This window comes from Lagenorhynchus albirostris, chromosome 6 (assembly GCF_949774975.1).
Source record: "Lagenorhynchus albirostris chromosome 6, mLagAlb1.1, whole genome shotgun sequence".
Taxonomy (NCBI): domain Eukaryota; kingdom Metazoa; phylum Chordata; class Mammalia; order Artiodactyla; family Delphinidae; genus Lagenorhynchus; species Lagenorhynchus albirostris.
The window spans coordinates 53,862,304-53,882,808 of record NC_083100.1 but is presented as its reverse complement, the minus strand read 5'-3'; the positions used below and the strand labels follow the sequence as shown (position 1 = coordinate 53,882,808).

Here is a 20,505-nt window from a genome sequence, read left to right as displayed (position 1 = left end):
GAGAGAGGTTCAAGGAGTCTTTATAGAGTACATTAAAAAAGAAGGCTAAAATATAGTATTTTGTATTTAAATTAGTGGACATTTAGTTTTCAGACATGCCCATCAATCAACTAAAACACAAGTAGATGGAACTTTGCAACCTCTACCTCTTTCCATGTTCTGCATTCTGCTGTCAGATTCTAGGTCCATCACCAGCTCCTTCCAATTATTATTCACAGGAGTTAAAATGCTTGGTAAACTCTTTTAAGTGCAATCAATTCATTCCCTAATGCTGGGGAATTTACAGAGTAGGCCCAATTTTTAAGGTTAAATTTACTCTAGATTGTTTGAATAAATATACAACAAAATGATTTCCTCGAATTTGGAATACAAAAACAATCTATAGAGTTGTGTAATGCTTTCTAAGTCCTTTGGGAATTTTTTCCTGAATTTGGTCATGGGGTATAGACAGTCAGTCACTAACTTTTGTCCACACAAAGTATTATGTATAAAAGCTTCCTGGTTCTAGAACAAAGAAGTACTTTATTGCTCAAAGCAGAAGGCAGATATTTTCCTTCCATTTAGTATTGTTATACTAAAATAGCATACCAATGAAACCAGCTAGGTAACAGCATGACCCCAGGTATGTAAACAAAGATAAATTGTTCTCTATTTTGTATTCTTCCTTGGGGGGAAGAAAAAGTTTCTCACATCTAAACAAATAAGGTTCATCAAGCCAGAGTAAAAACTACGGGTTACTACTTCCCAATATGGGGGTATTTTGAGTGGTGATCTTAATATGAGGGTCTGCCAACCTATGCTAGTATGCATGGTGGGTATACTTGGCACAGACAAAATGCGAAGAAAGAGGCGACCTGTCAAACAGCTGTATCGAGTTACTCCCTCATCGGCGCTTCCAACTTCTTGGGTGATGTCTGTGTAAGAGAGAAAGATATCAAAGCACCAAGAAGAGAACCACGGCGGCAGTCGCAGCAGCAACCAGGACCAAACGGTGCATCCCACGGTGAAATGCCACAGGAACCCTCAAGAGCCGGCCAGACTGCGGTTCCTTTCCAATATGAGTCTACCTCACATACAAAAATAAATACACAGCCAGATAACCCTGCCAACCCGCTCTCCCTTCCCGTTGTGACTCCTCCAAAGGCTGGAGGGAGGTTAACAGCCCGCAGGCCCGGGAGAAGCCAAGCCCCACACCCCGAGGGAGGCGTCCAGGAGCCTCGGTGCAGCCCGGGGGCCTCGGGTTGGCGTCCCCCACCCGCCGGCCAGAGCTGGTCACCGGCCACACAAAGGAGCAAGCCGCGGGCGCTGGACACGGGGGCTCGCCCGGGAGCCGGGCGCCACATCTGGTCCCCGCACGCCGGGTGGACAAGACCCGCCGTTAAATAAGGACTAACGCCCGTACCTGTTGCACGATTCGGGTCCCTTTCACCCAGAAATGAACAAGGGCGCTCAGGAGGGGAGACGCGCGGGCCGCCCGGGCTTTGCGGGCCGCGACCGCACCCGGCAGGCGGCGCGGAGGCAGGGGCCGCCCGCGGGGCTCCAACCTCTGGCGCTTGCTTTGTCTGCGGTGGCGGCGGGGGCTGCGGCGGGGCGGGGGCGCCCCTCCCTCAGTCGCGCGGCCCACGCTGGGGAAGAAAGCCGGGCCCGCCGCCGCCGCCCGCCCGCGCTCCCTGCCCGGCCGCTGGGCCTGCGCGCTCCTCCCGCCCGGGCCGCCCGGGCCGCGCGGCGGCCACACTCACCTGGCTGGCGCTGGCTGCCCGACGTTCCGGGGCGGTGGGGAGGACGCGGGGACGCGAGCAAGGCGCGAGCGGAGGCGGAGGGCGAGGCGGGAGGAAGGCGGACTGAGGGCGGAGCGGGCCCGGGCGGCGGTGGCGGCGGCAGCGGCTCCAGTCACTCGCGGCAAATCGCGTCCCGGCCCCTCTGTGCGTCAGGCAAGGGGCGGCGGCGCGGGAGGCTCGGCGACCTCCCGTCACCCTCGGCCCGACTCGCGTCCGTGCTGCCCCGCGCGCGCCCGGGTAGCAGCAGCGCAGCGACACCGCCCGCACGGGAAGGGGGCGGGGCTGGGAGTCCCACGGGGGCTGGGGATTGGGGGCTGGGCGAGGAGGGGGCTTCCGACGCCACCAGGCGGACCCCGCTCTCCTCACCACCCGCCGAGCTTCCAGCTCCCAAGCCCACAGGCAGCGTGGGATTATGGAAGAACTGGGCCTAGAGTCGGGGAGCCTGGACTTAAGGAAGGACACCCCCTCCCCTTGACGCCTTGCCTGTCATTTGTTTTCTCTGTCCTCATACTGAAATATGTATGTTCGAGTATATGGTCTCCAAGATTTTCAAAATTCTAACGTTGTCATCCCGGGTTTGTTGGGATTCCTTTACCCCCAAGTACCCACTGCCAGGAGATGCCAGGAGATGCCAGGAGATGGATCTCCCACACAGAGATGTGTGATGTGTCTGAAGGATAAGGCAACTACAGGGGAATGGGTTGTAGTGAGGAAGAGCTGGATTCAGGGCATTTGTTTTCCTTTGGGGATCTTTCCATTGGATAGCCCAAAATTTATCCACAAATGGCCCTCTGATAATGGCTACTTCCCCATCTTCACCAACACTAGTTATTTTTCTCCAAATGTAGTGACTTCAGAGTCCTTGTTCTTCCAATTTTCTTGCACAAATCGTTTTTATGTCATTTCCTGAATTCAGTTCAAAAGAGTCATCAGCTAATACACACAGGCTCAGGGCAGCATGTGTTCTCAATCTCAGGCCTTATTACTCACTGTGCCACTCACTTCAGTATCACCTAATTTCTTTAGGAAAAAAAAATTACCATTCCAACAACTAGGCAACTAAGTTTCTCTCTGCTAAAGTTCTCTGATTGAAAATCCCAAGGATTAATACTTCCTCTTATTTCTATGACTGATAATGTCTCCACTACATCAGTCTCTGACACCATTTAGGTCAAGCCTTGCTAATTTCACTTCTGCTTGTGTTCCAAAGGACTGCTGGGAATGCCCCCAAAACACAGAGCCTCCCTCTTCAAAGGCTTTCCACCTGGATAATCAGTTTCAAGCAATTACCGTGATATTCAAGGCCATTTATGATCTGATCCACAGATCTCTTCAGCTTCAGCTTTAATTCCCACCACATCTCACACACAGGCTCTGTCTGTGCCTTTGTATATTTTCCTCCATCTGAAATTCATCCCTCATTTAACCGGGTGAACTTCCAGTCTCCTTCAAGATAATAAAGATAATGCATCTTTTCCTCCGTTGAATCTTCCCTGACATCCTGTCCTTTTTCCACCCTCATATCCTCACCCCACACACTTACACTGAATTATTCATTCTTTTCTGCTTTCACGTAAACTTTGATCTATTCTCTACGATAACCCCTAGCACTTTCTTTTTTCCCATTGCTTTGCTTGGTGGTCTTTTCTTACTAGACTGTGAGTTCCTTAAAAGGATGGAGATTTTTGTCTAGTTCATTTTTGGCTCTCAAACATAGCACAGTACTCAGCACTATGAAGGTTTTCTTTAAATATTTGTTCAAGTACTGATGTCACTATTCATTCCAACAAATAGATGTTGAACATCTACTCAACAAGAGGGAAATACACTGCAATCCACAGTCCCTGCCTTCCTTACTTAACCTTCCACAGTATTCTGTTCTTCCTTCCTTTCTTCCTATTCTGTTCTTCCTTCCTTCCTACCATGTGGCATTCTCTGTTTATCATTTTAAACCCTCTCCTATTACCACTCGCATTCTTGGCTTGTTTTAATAAAGCAAGTTCATGCCAAACAATCTATTATAGTAATTCACCAGATATCCCTGCCCTTCCTCTTTCCATACCCTCTTGTTCCACAACAGTGTGGACCCAGTTATTAGATAAGGGGAACTGTTGCAACAGAAAACACATTAGACTATAAATGCAGAGAACAAAGTTTGGGTGCTGTATTTTCCAATAACTACTAAATGAACACAGCTCAATCACTTAAATTCACTAAGCCTCCCCTCTGGAGTTCCTTTGGCTCTATGATTAGGCTTCATTTCTAGTACTTTATTAATAAGGTAAACATATCCTTCTTTATATATGTATAAATTGAAGGGACAACCAGATCCTTGCAAAGTAGCTGTCCAGCATATCCTTGAACTCTTGAGTGATAGGGAACCACTCACTACCTCACAATAGTATTCATCTTTGAACAGCCCTGCTAGTCCCTACTTGGAACTGAAATGTGTCTTTCTGTAGATTTGGTAGGTAACAATGATATTAGTAGAAAACACTACTGGAATTAAACTCCAAAGTGGTGTGGTCAGATCGTAGCTCTGTAACTTCTAGCTGTATGACTTTGGACAAGCACAAAACAGCTCCAAGTTATGAGTTTGCTCAACTCTAAAAGGGGGAAATAATAACACCTTAAATCATTATCATTAGTATGAATACAATTGTATTAAAGTACCCAGCGAATCTGAATCTGGTACTCAGATGTATTGAATACAGAACAGCCCAATTCCCCTTCCATACACAGCCTTTAAACATCTGAAGTCAGCAACCAGAACATGTGCCTTCTCACACCAGCCTCCATACACAAGCCCCATTCATCTCCTCCATACACTTTCATCTAAACATACCCTAGTGCCTCTTACAATGTGGCATCTAGAACTGAGTCCAGTATTCCAGGTATACAGAGAAGAATAAAAAAATACAGTTTTCTACATTCTTATGGTGTTTCAAAATTCAGCTTGATATCACATTCATATTTTTCCACCACCCCACACTGTTCATAAAACAAACAAAAACCCTCGAATCTTTCTTAGGACTTTAACACACACACACCTGTAAAACCATATCTCCTCCAACCTGTATTTGTGCAATTTGTTTTTGGAGACTGAGTGTGGATCTTTGCATGTATTCATCTTAAATATCACTTTGGAAGTTATGTACCAGAATCCCCTGCCAAATAGAAATCAATGTGAAATAAGAATAACATTTGAAAGGCATTCAGGACTGGGGGGTGGGGAGAATCACAAAAGCACTTTAAGCAACTCTTTCTTAAATTCCTAAATTCTCCCCTACAACTTCCCTTAGGCTTTTTATTAAATGCCATACTTAAATGTCATCTGAATTTATGTAACATCTCACATTCATTTTAGTTTTATAATAAGTTAATATTTTATATGCATATGTTTCCCAAACATCATTCTCTGGAACTTCTGAAGAACTCACTTAGATAAGGTAGACCTGCACTGTTAATGCAGTCTTACTGAAGCTCAGCAGGGTCAAGTAACTTGCTGAACACTCACTCGGCACCCAAATAGGCTTCTTGGAGAAAATGCCCCACCCACACGCCCTGCTGAAGGGGGGGCCCCAGGCAGTACTCTTTTGTGCCTCTGTGGACTACTCCTGGGAGGGCACCTGACCTGTTAAACAGCCAATTCACACCCATTCAGAAATGACCTGGGAAAAACACTCAATCCAAAAGAGCTGGTCCAAGGACTTCTCTAGTGATCCAGTGGTCAAGACTCCGTGCTTCCAATGCAGGGGGCGAGGGTTCGATCCCTGGTCTGGGAACTAAGATCTCACATGCCACGTGATGGGCCCCCACCCAAATAAAAAAGAAGAAGAAAAAAGGGTTGGTCCAATCAGACAATCAACTGGGGAAGCTGGACCCAAAGGGAGGCACAGATGGTAACCATGGATGAGAAGGACTCTGACACATCACCAGGGAGCAGAAGATGTCAGCCAATGACTAAGCAGAAAACATCCATTCACTCATCTGCTCAACAAATATTTATTAAGAATTTCCTGTTTTAGGTTCTGGGAATGCACTATGGACAAAATACACAAAAATTTTGCATGGACCTTGCATTCTGGTAAATGGGACAGGCAATAAACAATAAATACGTAAATCAAATATTGTATTAGAAGGTGGTAAGTGTTGGATAAACATTATGCAGGGCAGGGAACTAGAAAGTGCCAGGGGCTGGGGTACGGCTTTCAATCACAGAAATAGGGAAAGCCACACTGAGAAGGTGACATTTGAGCTAAGGCTTGAAGGAGGTGAGGCACTGAGCCTATAGTAAAGAATCTTGAGGGAATCAACTGGTAGTGTGCTGATCAGGAAGCAGACACCAAGAGAAGAGGCAACCCAGGCAACCCAGAGAGCAGGGCATTCAAAATCTAGCTGGGATCTTTTTAAAAACAAAGCGTTCCCAGCACTTCCCCAGGTGTACTAGACCTGAGCCTTTGCAGATGGGACCTCAAAATCTGTATTTTTAAAACACTCCTCACGTGATTGGGATGCTCCAGCAGGATGAGAAGTCCTACTGATACGTTGGGTTCTGAATATCCTTCAAATTCTGTGTTCCGAAAAGCCCAATTCAACTGGCATTCCTCTCCTCCTAAGAAGCTTTGTTGTTCAACTTTCCTGTTATTCCTAGGAAGGAAGCCGGATATCATGGCTGAGATTTCAGTTTTTCTGATTTACATATGTATTCTTTACAAACCAAACAAACAAGAACAAACCCCAACACCCTCTTCCCTGAGGTCACATGTTTGGGTTTCTATATTTTGCAACCAAAATTGCCTAACAAACCACAGTCACAAAGCTGTGAGATGGTGCCAAACCTGCAGCACTGAGCTAGTATTCATCCTGCAACTCTTGCCTTTGGGAATATTTAGCACTTCAAAATCAGTATTTGAAAAATTGTCAAGGTACTGTATTTTTCAATCTAAAGATATATAGCATTTATTTTAATAATGTACACTTAATACATTAGTGAATTTTTAAGAAAAATCTTTAATAATTTTATTTAAAAATCACTTTGAGTACTTATTTTATTAATTTTTGACATTTTAATTCCAAGCTCAAAACTTCTTTCACTGAGGAAGTTTAAAAGATCTGGTTATATGGAATTTAAGGAGAAAAAAATGTCATGAAGAACCTTGGGGTAAGACAGGAATAAAGACACAGACCTACCAGAGAATGGACTTGAGGATATGGGGAGGGGGAAGGGTAAGCTGTGACAAAGCAAGGGAGAGGCATGGACATATATACACTACCAAATGTAAGGTAGATAGCTAGTGGGAAGCAGCCGCACAGCACAGGGAGATCAGCTCGGTGCTTTGTGACCGCCTGGAGGGGTGGGATAGGGAGGGTGGGAGGGAGGGAGACACAAGAGGGAAGAGATATGGGAACATATGTATATGTATAACTGATTCACTTTGTTATAAAGCAGAAACCAATACACCATTGTAAAGCAATTATATTCCAATAAAGATGTAAAAAAAAAAAAGCAAAAAAAAGATCTGGTATTTTTTTAAAATGTACTTTTATGGTTCTGAAATTATATAAATAACTCTTTTAAGGGTACGGTTTGGTTTCGTTTTGTTTGCTTTGTTTTGTTTTGTTTTGCCACCTATTAGTTCAGCATCTAGGCCAATGTATTTGGAGTCCTTTAGACAACAGAACTTTTTCCAAGGCCAACATAGTTTGCATTCATTTGTATCAGGTGGGGCTTTTTTCCCCCAATGACACTTTCACACAATGTTTTTAGTAAACAGGCCAAAGGAAATAGTAAAAAGCAGTGTTTGTTTTTTTATAAAATCAGCAAAATCTTTTTCTAACACAACTGTTTTTTCTACTAGTGGAATCTTAGGGTTTTAAAGCTGGAAGACACCCACCTATTCCAACATCCTCATTTTCCTGTGACCTGGAAAAATTATGCAACATACCCAACACTACACTTAGTTAACAAAATATCTAGTGTCCAGGCCTCCTGACTACTAGTTGCTATATGCTGAAAGTTTATGAATACTTGCAGTATCATCTGTATGTGTATAAACAGATGTGGTGCATAATTTAGGCATAATACAAGTTTTTCTCTTGAACATCAATAGTGCTTTAAAAGTATTCTGAATAATAGAAAATGAAATAAAATTTCAGACTAAGGAAAAGTCCCTAATTTGAGCAACCAACTTACTGTCACTCTTAATGTAAGCTTTGTAACAGAGATTAACAAAGGAGGTCAAGTTAAAGGCAAATTGTTTGGACAAATTGTTTTACATGCTTCTGGCAATATACAGTACATTACATAATACAGTAAACTGTCTATGCCAGTTTTTATAGTTCTGTCCAATAAATTTTCTTCCAATAAGTACCACTAAATGTCAATACAATATGTGCTCCAGTAAGTGTTCCTGAGTCAGAACTCTTTGGTTGCAAGTACCAAAGCCAATCTGAACTGGATTGGGGTGGAGGTGTGATGGATTTTCTGGAACAACACTGAGGTAGCTCAAGAGCACTGATGGAAGAACAGCATTTCTGAGAACCTCAGGGACCAGAACCAGAGACCAAAGTAAAGTCAGCATCTTTCTCAGCCCCTTCTCCCAAACCTGTTTCTTTTTGACTTGTCTTCAGTCTGTACCATAGCAAACTAGTGTTTTAGGCTACAAGGAGAAGAGCCACAGGTTGCACTGGGTGTGCATCCTGCGTCTGATGGACAGTTCATGTAGAAAAATATCAGGGGTGGCTAATACTTTGGGTCATATGAATGTGATGAATCATCACAGGCAGCTCCCATCACGGGAGGAAGTCTCCTCCAAAGGACACAGGGGCATTACCAGCAAAAGGGGAGAGAGGAGAACCAGACTGACAAAAACAGTAGATAGTCCCTGCAGGATGTGTACATCTCTTAACCTTGCACTAGAGAGACAATTTTTGTGAAATATTTTTTGCTGAAATATTTTATTACCCGTCCAAATATAAAAATTTAAATTATGTTAATTTCTTCTAGTCTCATAATTGGATATTAAAAATATACATTCAAGTATCCTATTTTCTGGTTTGTTGATGTGCCTTTAAAACCCTAGCCTAGAAAAATTCTTCAATTTATTCATGATTAGGATAGAAAAATACAATTTTGCTTAATCAGAATATTTTTACTTATTATGTGCATTATAAGTCTAAAAAATTTTAGATCTAAAAATAGTTTATTCAAAGCTGAAGAGGTAAAAGCACTTGATTGTCAAGTTTAATCTGCATAGTGAAAGAATCAGGTCTCATTTAAAAGGTATTATTAGTTAAGTTATGGAGAAAGTTCTTTAGTTTCAGTTACATGGTATTTCAATATGGGGCTAGGTCCCAGTTATTAGTAAGACAGAAAAGAATGTTAAAAACAAGCTTGGTCCAAGTCATAAGGTTTACTTTTGTTTTTCCAATATGTTCCAGTCATCAGCCTGATTACAAAAGTCAACTTTTACCTCAGTGATCAAGCAATGTGTTTTGCTCTAGACTCTCAAAATCTGAGGCCAGAGACTAAAGTGTTCCGTTCTAGCTTCAGTTCTTCCATGCTCAGAAATGGCTCTCTTGTCTGGGTGTTTGTTTTTTTGCTTTTTGTTTGTTTTTTTTAAAATCCTGTGTTCTTAAACAAAATAGGGACAAACCACATTTGAAAATAACCTCCAGCCATTGTCCAGGCTCCTTTCACTCCGTCACTCTCTCCAGCTGCTCTGGAGAGGTGGTAAAACTCGGCTGTGACTTTAGCAGCTGAATGGCAGCTTGGGAGAAGTCCCATTGCATGAAGTTGGAGTAGGCTCTAGCAACACAAAAAGCAAAGGATTGATTTGCTTATGGTATAAAGTGGAAAATGGAAAGAACTGCCTTTTGTATCAGTCCAACTTTTCCTCTCCTTCTGAATAAAACATTATTATGTAACAAAGGGCCTTTAAACAATTTTTTTTAATTGGCAATTTGACAAACACAGATTGTGTCATCCTGGGTTAGAGCCACTTCTTAGGGTGTGGAGCTACTTGATTCTGGCACTGTGGATCAGTGCTCAAAACATATCATACAAGCTAGGTTCATGCCTCAGTAATATTATCTTAGATTTAGGGGAAGAAAGGAATAAAAAGCGTGTTTCCCTTTGGGGACTTGAAGAAAGGGAGCCACAGGGTCCTAGTTGACCATTTTATTCCGAAACCTTAATTTTTGCATTAAAAAGTATGCAAATAAGCCAATAAATGTATCTTATCACTATTCCTAAGATGAAAACACTTACAGTTTAGACTTTTTCATCGTAAAGTATGGCAGCAAATTTGGGACAAGAGCTGTTGCTGGCGCTCAGCTTACCCTCCTGAGAAACGATCCTGCATGTTCTGTCTGCACAGAAATTATGCTTAGATGCTTCCATGGTCATTTTAATGTCATACAAACAACTTTTAAGCATTTTAGTTGGAAAAAAGGTGGAAGTGAACAGAAACATGGGAAAAGACATTCAATGATTTATTTTTTCATGCAACCAAAAATGTAGTGCCAGCCTTGCTCTCTTGCCAGAGAGCTAGAGACAAGGTTGGAGACGTTATGAGTTTGCTCTCAGTCTCACTGGGAGACAGGAACCCAAACAAACACTCAGTGCAAGGTGATACATATTAATCATTAAATTCTACACAAAAATGCTGTGGAGACCCAGAGAAGAGTCACTGCCAAGGTGTCTAGTGAAGGCTTCATGGAGTCTTTGATGCTTGAACTGAGTCTAGAAGAAAGAGTGGGCAGTGTCTAGGCTGGAAAAAGGGAGAAAAAGCAGAAGAAACAATATACACAGTGGCTAAGAGGCACTAAAGAACATGCTACTTGAAGGGGAATTTTGAATATTCTTGCTGTGGCTACATGAGCAGAAAGAGGGTCATTTCAGGGAAGATCAAAATGAGAAGTACCTGTGGGCCACGGGTAGAAAATTCAACAGACTGCAGAGGCCAGGCAGGTAACGAAAATGATCAAAGCTGAGCAGGTCTAGGTGCAAATGCATTCACTGTGAGTGAATGGCTCACCGGAGAACCAAAAACCTCTAAAAATATTGCGCCAAATTATACTTACCTCCCCAAATGTGAGAGACTGCATCTTTCCCCATACCCTTGCCAAGAATGGGTATTTACAGCAATATTTATCGAGTGCCTTCTATTGTGAGGGATAGTATTTAGGAATTGAGTATACAGCAGTGAATAAAATAAAATTCCTATCCTCATGGAACTTATACTCTAGTGAGGGGCAGACAGACAAAATAAAGAAGTAGAATATGTAGTTTTTAGATAAATGCTGTGGAGAAAAGTAAAGGAAGGACGACAGAGAGAGAATGGGAGATAGGTTGGATTTTAGATAAAGTAACCAGGAAGGCGTCACAAAGAAGGTAGCCATTGAACGAAGACTACAGAAGGTATAAGAGGAAACTCTGCAAAAGTCTGTGGGAAAAGCATTTCAAGCAGAGGAAACAACAAATCAAAGCCCCTAAAGGGAAGCCGTACCTGCCAGGGCAGGGAAGTGGAAGGGAACAGAGTGAGAGGGAAAGAGATTGTGTTGGGTCTTTTAGAGAATTGATTGAGGCTTTTCCTCTGAGCCACTTGAAAAAGCTTTGAATGGTTTTGAGCAGAGGGATGATAGCCAGGGCTTGTACTTTTAAAGACTCATTCTGGCTGCTGAGTGTAGAACTGAATGCCTTGAGGGGAAGGGTATAAGCCCAGAGACCAGCTGAGAGGTGAGAGTTGCTACTCCAGGCAGATGTGATCGTGGCCTGTCCCAGTGCGGGGGGAAGCACGTGGTAGGCAGTGGCTAGATTCTAAGTTAAAAATAGCGCCCCAGGATTCCATGATTGATTAGATGTAGGGGGTCAGGAAAAAAATGAATCCAGGGATAACTCATGGGTTTGGGGCCTGAGCAATTAGAACAACATTCTATTTACTAGGGGGAAATCGTGGGGAAAAGCAGTTGGGCTTGAGGGGGATGGAAAGGGAGGAGGGCTTAATAATATAGTTTTGGAAATGTTAACTTTGAGATATGTATCAGATAATAAGCATAAATTTAGAATAAAGCAGCTGGAAATATGAGTCTGGAGTTAAAGGGAGAGTTCTGGGCTAGGAATATACATTTGGAACTTTTTGGTATATCAGCAAAAAGATAATGTCACAGCTATGAGACTTGGTGAGATTAACAAGAGAGCAAGTATAGAGAAGAGGTCTAAAGACTCAACTGTCAGTTCTGGAGATCTAATATTTAGAGACTGGGAAGACAAGGAGGAAATCCACAAAAGAGACTTAAAGGGAAAAACCAATGAGGTTGGAAAAAAAACAGGAGCATGCATTATCAGAAATCAAGTAAAGAAATATTTCAAAAATAGGGGAATAATCACCTCGGTCTAATACTACTAACAGGGTGGGTGTATTAGTCAGGGTTCCCAGAGAAACAGAACCAATAGGTAGGATGTCTGTATGTGTTTTAAGGAATTGGCTTATACAATTACAGAGGCTGGCAAGTCCGAAATTTAGAGTGAGCTGGTAGCTTGGAGACCCAAGCAGGATTGACTGTGCAGTTCAAGTCCCAGGGCCTTCTGCTGTGGAATTCCTCTTGTTGGGGGAAACGTCAGTCTTTTGTTCTATTCAGGACTTCAGCTGAATGGATGAGGCCCACTCATATTATGGAGGGCAATCTGCTTTACTCAAAGTCCACCGATTTAAATGTAAATCTCCTCCCAAAACACTTTCACCAAAACATCCAGAAAAACGTTTGACCAAATATTTGGGTACTATGGCCCAGACAAGTTGACCCCTAAAATTAACTGTCGCGGCAACAAAGATGAGGCTGAGAAAAGGCAGTTGTATTTAGCAACATACAGGCTATTGGCAACCTTAGGAAGAACAGGTTTGATAGAACGACGGGAGAAAGCTTGATCCGAAGGGGTTTACAAGAAAACAGGAGGAGGAACGTCATGCGCTTCTGGGTTCACAGGACATGGGGGAAAGAAAACACAGCAGTGTTAAACCACCAGGACAAACCGACCTGATGTTGGTTGCCAGCACCCGGAGAAGCAGCCTAGGCACAAGAGAGGGAACTAAGGGAGATCAAGCTCTCTCCTGAAGCTGGAGACCTGAGAAGGGGCTACAGTGGTCCCAGGTCACTAGTGTGGCATGCAGCTCCACACAGAAGAGGATTTGGGGAGAAACACATCTTTAGTTTAAGTCTTTGAGTATCCCACAGATTAATACTGTATCAACTAAATGAGAGTTCATAATCAATAGGCAAAATATTCAAACATTCAAGTTACCAAACAAAATATATTTAAAAAACTACTATGAAATGTTGAAAAAATTTAAAAATTATATAAAAGATGAGTACGCAGTAAGAGGCTTGCCTATCAAACCAGGCAAATTTGAAAACAAACCAAACAAAGCTTTTAAAAATAAAAAATAGAATGCTACTCAATACTCAGAATGACCTATATAGGAAAAGAATCTAAAAAAGAGTGGATACATATATAGGTATAACTGATTCACTTTTCCATACAGCAGAAACTAACACAACATTGTAAATCAACTCTTCTCCAATAAAAATTTTAAAAATAAAAAATAGAACTGTTAAAATAAAAATCTCAATTGGTTAGTTAAAATACATATTAGGCACAGTAGAATAAAACTATTGGTAAATTAAAGGACAGATCTGAAGAAATTATACAGAAGATAAGCAGATGGAAAAAATGAAAGGTTAACATGGGAATTCCCTGGAGGCCCAGTGGCTAGGACTCTGTGCTTTCACTGTCTGGGTTTGATCCCTGGTCAGTGAACTAAGATCCCACAAGCCCTTCAGTGTGGCCAAAAAATAATAAGGTTAACAGACATGGAAATAATCATATGAGATTACTAGGAAAAGAGAAAGAGAAAGCCTGTTTGTTTCACATGCCTAGCACCAAGCAGGCAAGCAGAAGATAAATAAAACCCACAGGATTCACATACACTGACCCTGAGCCTGGCTGGTGCCATCAAATTTTAGATTGATCTGATTAGTATTTCCTCCTTTGGGGGAGGCTGGGAAAGGGGTTGGGAAGATGGCAGAACCAACAGAAGCTCCTTATCCCAGTTACCAATAATAAATGTGATGCATAAACAGTGGAACCACTTAACAATATTCATATTTTAAAATTAGACTAATCTTGCCACGTGACATTAGAATTATCTTTTGGGTGTGGTTTCTTCTTCTTTGCCTACAAACATACTTAAATTTCGATTTATTTCTAAAAACCAAAATTCAAAGAATTCTTTTAATCTGTTATCTTTTCTTTCCCCTTCCATTTAGTAATAAATTTCTTGGGGAAAAAAAAAATCATCTAGACTTGAAACGATTATTTGTTCACTATTCATTCACTACTTGCTGCCTCCCAGTTAATCAACTGAAACAGTTCTTTCAAAGTTAACTATGACTACTTATCATATTCAATGAATTTTCTTCCTCTTTCCCTCTTTGTAGTACTTGATACGGTTAACCACTCATTCCCTTTTTTTTGCTGTACGCGGGCCTCTCACTGCTGTGGCCTCTCCCGCTGCGGAGCACAGGCTCCAGACGCGCAGGCCCAGCGAACATGGCCCACGGGCCCAGCCGCTCCGCGGCACGTGAGATGTTCCCGGACCGGGGCACGAACCCGTGTCCCCTTCATCGGCAGGCGGACTCCCAACCACTGCACCATCAGGGAAGCCCCCTTCTTTTTTTAATCTACAAACATTTATTAAGTTTTGATAGTCTCTAAATTAGGCCCTGGAAATAAAAATATAAGAGAGTCCTCCGACATCAAGTGGTTTACAGTTTACTTATCAAAGAAGACATATGCACTACAAAATGAAATAAGGCACTAAAAGAAAAAGTGGAACCACAATGAGGCGGTGATCACTTCTACCCGGGGTGGTAGAGGGTGTGGTCCAGGATTTTACTTTCCTCCTCAGTTGAGTTTTTGAAAGATAATGTGTGTTGATCATGTGAATGGGTGCAGACTCAGGCATCACTAGAGGCAGAGGAAACGTGAGCAAAGATACAGAGGCATAAAGCATCCAGGTGTGTTGAGAGTACTGTAAACAGCTCATTAAGTGTGGGACAGAAGACCCAAGATGAGCATTAAGGGCAGAATGAAAGGCAATGCAAAATCACGGAAGGCTTTTTACTCATTCAAAGGAGTTTGGGGATTCCCTGGTGGCGCAGTGGTTGAGAGTCCGCCTGCCGATGCAGGGGACACGGGTTCGTGTCCCGGTCTGGGAAGATCCCACATGCCGCGGAGCGGCTGGGCCCGTGAGCCATGGCCGCTGAGCCTGCGTGTCCGGAGCCTGTGCTCCGCAAGGGGAGAGGCCACAACAGTGAGAAGCCGGCATACCGCAAAAAAAGAAAAAAAAAAAAAGAACAACAACAAAGGAGTTTGGACTGTATCTTATCCGTACTCTACAAAGTGCTGAAGGGATTCTCCTTCTCCTTTTTTCTTCTCTTTGTTTATAATTTAGAAATAACAACCTTGAAGGAAGAAAGAGGCTTAATTGGAATGCTCTAAAACTGGAGGAAGGAGACACTGACAACATTGACACACTGATGAACATTAAGATTGACTTCTGTTTTGCCATCAGATATAAATGTTGTAATACATTAGCATTATATCACTCTGATTATTTCCTTGGTAGAAATTCCTGGAAGTAGAAATTACAGTATCAAATTTATTAACAATTATAAAATCTCTTGATATATATTGACAAACTGCTTTCCAAATACAGTCTCAATTTATGTTCCCGTTAGCACTGAGAATTATGTTAATTTTAAAAAATTTTTCTAAGTGTATAGGCAGAGATTTCTTCTTCATTTAATTTGCACTTCCTGAATTACAAGTTAATACATTTACTGGAAATTTGTATTTTCTTGTTTTGGGAATTGTCCCTTCAAGTTCTTTGATCATTTTTTTATTAGAATGTTGTTTTTTCAGGATTTATGTTAAGTATATTGATCTTTTCTAATGTCATGTTTTTTTGCAAATATTGATATGCAAAATTTTACAACTATTTTATAGCTAAATATATTGATCTTTTCCTTTGGAAAACTTGATTTCCTTCTCAAACACTTTTCTTTCAATGTCTGTGACACTATTTTATCCTGTTTCCTATTTCTTAGTCCATTTTGCTGTAGTGTCTAGCTGATACTTCTTGAGGGAAGGAGGCTTCAAATAGAGATATTTGTCATGGTCTTTGGCCTTTTTATGTCAATGTCCTTACACTCAGAGATCTAACCTATTTCAAATGTTTCACTGGTTTTAAATATTGACCCTCTTAAGCTAAAAATATTTTTTCTGAGTAATATATGTACACAGTATCAAATTCAAAAGTATGAAATAATATACAGTGAAAAATACGTCTCTTTTTCTCCCTGACCCCCACCCATCCAATTTCTCTCCTAGGAGGCAATCACGATTACAGTCTCTTCAGAGCCTTCTAAGAATAGTCTATGCATTTACAAATATATGAGTTTGTATATGTACATGTATATTTATAATATATATAATTATGTGTATATATATAATTTTCCCCACATACATATTAGCATGCCATGTACCCTGTTCTACACATTACTTTTTGCACTTAACAATAGATTTTGGAGATCTTTTACGACCAGTACACGAGACAGCATTGTATTTCATTATTTAAATATAATTTTTATAAACCAGTCTTCTAATGCTAAACATTCAGTCTGCTTCAAGTCTACTACAATCTATTAGAAACATCATTTTGTACTTATAGGATAAGTGCTTAGGACTAGAATTGCTAGGAATATGTGCATTTGTTGTTTTGACTGATTACTGTGAAATTGCCTGTTATTGAGGTTATACCAATTTACAGCCCCTCCAGCAATGCTTGATAACTGTCATAAAAATTTTGGGGTTTTGCCAGTCTGATAAGTGAAATATAGCATCTAATGTAGTATATAATTGGGTGAGGATTGGTGTCTTTTTTATACATTTAAGAGCAATCTGTATTTCCTTTTTAGTAAACTGTTTTTTCATATCCTTTGCCCCATGTACTCCTATTTTGTATCGAATAGTTGGTCTTTTTTCTTATAAATTTATAGGAATTGGCTTCTAATATATGTTGTATATATTATTTTTCAAATTTTAGTTTATGTAAGATAGTTGTGTTTCCTATAAAATTTCTGATTATTATATAAACAAATTCACCAATCATTTCTTTATGGCTTCTGCGTTTTGTGTTATACTTGTAAAGCCCTTCTCGTGCTGGTATTACAAAAAACAAAATTTTCCCGGCTATGCTTATGTATTTTTACATATAAACTTTAGATTCAGATTGTCTATTTCTAAAATTTAAGTATTTTTATTGTTACACTGATTGGGATCAGGTTAAATTTACAGATTAATTTAGGAAGAATTGACATTTTTATGATGCTGGTTATTTCAATCCAAGAACATAAAATGTTTTTGATTTGTCCAAGTCTTCTTTTGTGTCTTTCAGTAGTGCTTTTCTTTTTCGTGTAAATGACACACATTTATTTTAAAGTTTAATCTTATGTATTTCATCTTTTTGTTGCTATTATAACATCTATTACTTCTATGCAAATGACTTTCAAACAGCTATCTCTACCTTCACGTCTTTTAAGAGCACCACACATACATGTCCAGCTGTTTTTTAGATTGTTTCCACTTGAAAGTTCTGCTGTTATTTTAAACTCAACAAGTTCCAAATATGATTCATCACTTTCCACCAACAAAATGCAGTCTGTCTTCTTCAGTTTTGCATTAGTGCCTAATATAGGGCCAGGTGCTCGGCACATAGTAGGTTTATATACATCTTCTGTGTGGAAACACTTGGATGTGTGCCTTCTCTCTTTATCCCTTTCTACTTCTCTCTCTCTGTCACATAGACACACACATACTGAAAGGCAGCTACATAATTTGTGGGGCCTCGTGCAAAATAAAAATGAAGGACCCTTTGTTGGAAAAGCAGGGAAAAAAGTACTACTAAAGGTACTAAAATAGAAAGTTTTTCCTTTTTTCCCATGCTCTCTCTTTTAACTTGTGGTATTTTTGTTTGATATTTAATGTCATCCTACATAAAAAAATCAAAATTTGTAATAATTAGCATGAATTTTACCATTCATCTTTATGTTGTGCAATGCCAATTTCAAACAGAAATAGAACATTTAAAGTATGCAGAATCACAGAAATGACACAATTTGTGTACGTGCATATGCATTTTGTTTTTAACAGACAGTGGAAGTACTGCACAAAACTAACTCAACTGTTATTTCACTTCTTGATACTCATGCATCCTACCCACACTGTGTGCTTTTGCCTTACTGCTAAGTAAGAAAGGAGTGAAAGGAAATGAACTATCTTTTCCTTTCCTTCTACACCATCATTCTCAGCTTAAGTGGTTGGTTAGTAAAGGAAGTAAGATGAATAAGAAAGTATATGTAGTTTTCCTTGCTCATTTGAGTTTCTAAGAATGCCACTGTCTTACTTCTGCATTTGAAGCAAGTTCTGGTTTACAGGGAAGGTGTGGTCTCTTGGCAGCTATCAGCACCGCGACTTACTCAGGTGTAGGCGTTATATGCTTACCTTTTACTTGCTTCAAGTCTCGTTGAACTCTGTACATTGCAGGTCCACCAGAATTCTGTGCCCATGTGGTGCTTAAAGGCAAATGGGATGGTAAGGAGCTACAGGCAGGCATTTGCATGTATCTCCTCTGCTCATAGGCATACTCCATTGCCCCATTGAACTCTACTTACAAAAGTCCAAAGATGAAATTGTTAAGAATTTCAAGACAGCAGAGCATTAAACTATGCATGGCTCCCTTCTGAGAGTGGTGTCCTGTTGGGCTACACAGGTCCTACGCCCACGAAGAGAGCTCTGTATACACCAAGCTTCTCTTTTTTACTATTTTATTCTCACTTTCTAGTAGTGGCAAACAGTCATGCCAACTGAGAATTTTGAAGTTAGTTTTGGCTTTTTCCTCCCTCCTGTGCTGCCTCACCCTCATCTTTCACTTCTACTTCTGAAATCCTATGACTTAAGTTCATCTCTAGCATCTGCCTTTCCTTGTTATTCCTACTTTATCATCCAAATTTAGATAACTGTATTCTTCAATAGAATTTTAGTAACAGTAACCACATGCTGTGGACTAAATTGTGTCCTCCCTAAATTCATACATTGAAGCCCTAAAATCCCATGTGATTGTATTGGAGAAGAGGGCTTTCAGGAAGTGATTAAGGTTAAAAGAGGTGGAACCCTAATCCAATCTGACTGATGTCTTTGTAAGAAGGAGACACCAGAGTTCTTTCTCTGCTATGTGAGGAGGACATAGCGAAAGAATGGCCCTCTGTACACCAGGAAGAGAGTTCCAACCAGAACTCAATCATACTGACACCCTGATGCTGGACTTCTGGTCTCCAGGACTGTGAGAAAATAAATTCTTGTTGTTTAAGCCACCCACTATGGTATTTTTGTTGTGGCAGCAGGAGCAGACTAATACATCACCTAACTCTTTCTCCCTATTTTCAGTTTTTATCTGCCTTTGTCAGTGCACTTTTAAAGAATTATCATCCTAAAATTATAACTCAGATCAAAGTGCTACTCCATTTAAAACCACTGATGATTGAGTTGAATGTTTGCCTCTCAGTCTGGCATTCAAAGACTCCACACAGTGCCTTCTACCTACTTTTCCATCTTTTGTGCCCCAAGAAAACTGGACCACTTAAGCTTTCAGAAATAGGCCCCTGCTTTCCTGTCTCAGGGCTTTTGGAACCCTTCCCCTCCCATCTCTGCCTGTTGAAATCCTTCCTTTTATTCAAGGTCCATTTCTTAATGTTGCTTCTTCCTTGAAGCTTTAACTTACCTAATTGTATGTTATTTCTCTTTATTTTTGGTGGGGGATGAATCCCCTTGGTATTTTATTTTCAATCCATGTGGCATTTAAATAAAATTCAAGGATGATTTAGGCATTTTTTAAATCTTCCTTATTAGACAGTATTTTCTTATGGATAGTAGCTGGGTCCAAACTTAACCTTCTGATAACTATGTGACTGTTGTGGAATCTCTATTTTTCATATATTATTTTAGATAATGATTATCTAGCCATAGAGAAATCCAAAGGATGTTCTAGTGTAACTACTTGCTTATTAGCCTGCCTCTGCCAATAGAGGGTGAATTCTTTGAGGGTAGAAATATTCAATTGCCTTTTTTGCAGTCCCCCCCAATTTAATATGGATTCAGTAATATCCCCTAATATACATTCCAAGACTCAAAAATGTTTTATAGCTGTTTGAGATCCAAGATCCACTCAAGATCTATCCATTGCATTCTGTTGTCAGATCTTTTTTCTCCTTTAATCCAGAATACTCTTCACTTTCTTTATTTTGTCTAGAGTCTAGGTCCAATTATACAGAATGCCCCATGGTTGTGATTTGTCAGATTATTTTCTCATGATTAGATTCAGTTTAAACATTTTGGGCAAAAACATTATGTAGGTAATGTTTTGTCCTTCTCATTGCATTATAAATGGAGGCACATAATTCCAGTTTATTCCATTCCTGATGACTCTGCATTTGGTCTCTCTATTGAAAGCTTTATTTTTCCTTTGTAGTTAATAAGTGGATTCATTTGCAGGTCATATTTCGAAATCCAGTGAGTATCCTCTTCCTTAACAACTATTAATCTGAT

General features: G+C 40.6%; 1 protein-coding gene across 4 annotated transcripts in view; it reads right to left on the bottom strand.

The window, feature by feature from the left end:
* Positions 1-1,968, bottom strand: part of SESTD1 (SEC14 and spectrin domain containing 1) — a 138,861-nt gene extending 136,893 nt beyond the window's left edge. The window contains exons 1-2 of one of the 4 annotated variants that reach the window (XM_060152531.1): positions 1,734-1,968; positions 855-914 (exon numbers count right to left, since the gene is read on the bottom strand). The gene's annotated coding sequence lies outside the window, so the exon portion shown is untranslated. Of the gene's footprint in view, positions 1-854; positions 915-1,402; positions 1,539-1,733 lie in introns of those variants that run through there. The other 3 variants (XM_060152532.1, XM_060152533.1, XM_060152534.1) reach the window with 3 other exon arrangements.
* Positions 1,969-20,505: the final 18,537 nt, after the last annotated feature.